Source organism: Fukomys damarensis, unplaced genomic scaffold, assembly GCF_012274545.1.
Source record: "Fukomys damarensis isolate Sample0158 unplaced genomic scaffold, DMR_v1.0_HiC HiC_scaffold_2, whole genome shotgun sequence".
Lineage (NCBI taxonomy): Eukaryota > Metazoa > Chordata > Mammalia > Rodentia > Bathyergidae > Fukomys > Fukomys damarensis.
This window is the reverse complement of record NW_022900914.1, coordinates 41,398,927-41,401,412: the sequence shown is the minus strand read 5'-3', so window position 1 is coordinate 41,401,412 and position 2,486 is coordinate 41,398,927.

The following is a 2,486-nucleotide window of genomic DNA, read 5'->3' as shown; positions in this document are numbered from 1 at the left end:
AAGAATACCACAGATAATACTGTACTCATCGGTGGTTGGCCTCTTAGTCCCGATGTGTTGTTTCTGAAAACACCGAATGAAGTTGTCCGTCACTCATGAGAACTCAGGGCCACCCTTTTGTCATGAGAACAGTCCTTCTAGAGAGGCTTGGCTGGAGGCAGGGAAGGCCTGTGAAGAATCCAGCCAGCCAACTTCAGTGCTCTGAGGAACAGGGATATAAAGTACAAAGCTACTATAAAATGCCTAGCAACAGACATGGCCGCCTTGTTACCAGAAAACTCAGAGTGACTGGCAAAATTGACTGAGAGTGTTCCTGCTGGTTATAACCTCTGAGGCTCCTATTGTCTCTGGAACTCATTAGCCGGCACCTATTGATAGGAAAAAAGAAAAAAAAAAAAACCACCAGTTTTACAGGATGTAGTTTATTTTCGAGTGTGAGTCAAACCTTTTAATCGCAGTTTACCTCCACAGTCCAGGGCTGCTGTGTACAACCACAAAGGCTGCGCTCTGCACAGCTTCTGAGAGTGTCATTCACACAGAACATGATGCAGTCTGTACCCCGTGGGACTACACAGTGTGGGAGCCCTGCCAGCGATAGCTGTTGGGTGCCTGGATCCTGACCAGTTTAGCTTAGGATGTGGTACCGACACGTAGACCTTCATTGGTTCTTCATGTTTTGCCAGAAGCTTTTCTAAGTAAGTGTTCTGGTTAACCCTTTAAGGAGTCCTGCATGGGGGAGTCCAACCCCTGATGTAGAGAACCCTTCTGAATAGATACAGAGCAAGCTAAAGTGTTTGAACTTGTATTTGATGATTCAGAGGATCTTCTCTTATAGGGCCTCCTTCCGGTGTGTGGGGACTATGGTAGTGGTGACATTTTGAACATCAGTTCTCTTTATCTGGGCTGCTTCTATAGAAGAAAAAGATGTTATGACTCCAGGTACGTGAGAAGTACAGAGTAGGCACATCAGTGGAGACAGAAAGTAGATTAACTGTTGCCAGGGGTCCTGGATATCTTTCTGGAGTGATGAAAAGTTGGATTTAACTTTTGGTGATAGTCACACCACTCTTAGCAGGTACCAGAAACCACTGAATTGTATATACCTTACCAGAGTGAATTTTGTGGTATGTGGATTACATTACAATAATTTTTATTTATTTGTTTGGGGTTTTTTTGAGACAGGGCCTCACTATGTAGTTGAGACTGACCTGGAACTCACTATGTAGCCCAGGCTGGTCTCAAACTCACAGCAATCCTTCTTCCTCAGCCTCCCGAGTGCTGGGATCACAGGCGTGAGCCAACACACCCCGCCCAATAAATTTTAAAATTAAGAAATACTGAATCTTTTTTTAAACCTCAGACATTCCTGAAGCTATTTTTTTTTTTTCAAAGAAGGAACATTTCTGAGCTTTATGCATGGTTTTTCCTTTCCTCTAAAGGTAGAGCTTGGGTACAGTTGTGCTCCGAGTCCTGGTCAAGTTTATCTATTACAAGCCACTCTAAGAATCCCAAGGTCCTTCAATCTCATGTCTAACTCCAAATAATGTTTTTGTTTTGAGACAGGCTATTGCCAGGTTGCCCAGGCTAGCCTCAAACTCTAGACCCTCCGTCTCAGCCTTCTGAGTGCTAGAATTACAAATGTGTGCCACCACATCCAACTCAAACCATCTTATATCTGCTATAAATTGAGCCCAAAATCTTCTGTGTATTGCTCCTGCTATGGTTTGGGTGGAGGTTATGTGCATTTCCCAAGGCTTTATGTGTTCAAATTTAACCCCCAGGAAAAGGAATCAAGAGGATAGAAACAATCCTGCTTTGGTGAGACTTGGTGCCTAGGGTTAGATGGGGTCATCAGGATGGATCCCTCACAATTGAGTCCTGGTGTTTTCTGAGTGGGAGGAAAACCAGAAGGGACATAGGACTTGTTTTTGTCATGTGATACCCTGCACCACCTCACACCTCTGTGTGGTCATATCCAGATTTGGGCTCTCAACTTGTACTTTCAGCACCACAAGCCAAAACCTTTTTTTTTCGAATTCACCCAGTCTGTGGGATTGTGTTATTAGCAACAAAAATGGCCAAATACATCTCCTAAGACAAATGATGCAGGTTTGAGAATCTGATTTGAGAAATTTTAGGATACTGAGTTCCAACTCTCTGAAAAGGTGAAAAACTTGTGGGGACCTATGGCTGTCTGCCTTTGGGAAGGGGAAATTTTACTCTGAATGACTGAATATTTTTCCTTCCATTCTGCTTTCTCACTGAGAGCCCAAGTTAAGGGCCTGTAGGACCAGTGCCGTGGGGTGGGCGGGCAGAGTGATGGACAAGGGCTGAGAGAGAGCATACCCATGTTCAGGGCACAGCGTGTCACTGGAGTTGCCTGCATCCCAGTCGTGACTTGGGACTGTATAGGTGAAGAGAGGCAGTTGTGAATGGAAAGCTTCTTTTGTGAATAAGGGCTGCCCATGTGCTCCCCCCCCCCCCCG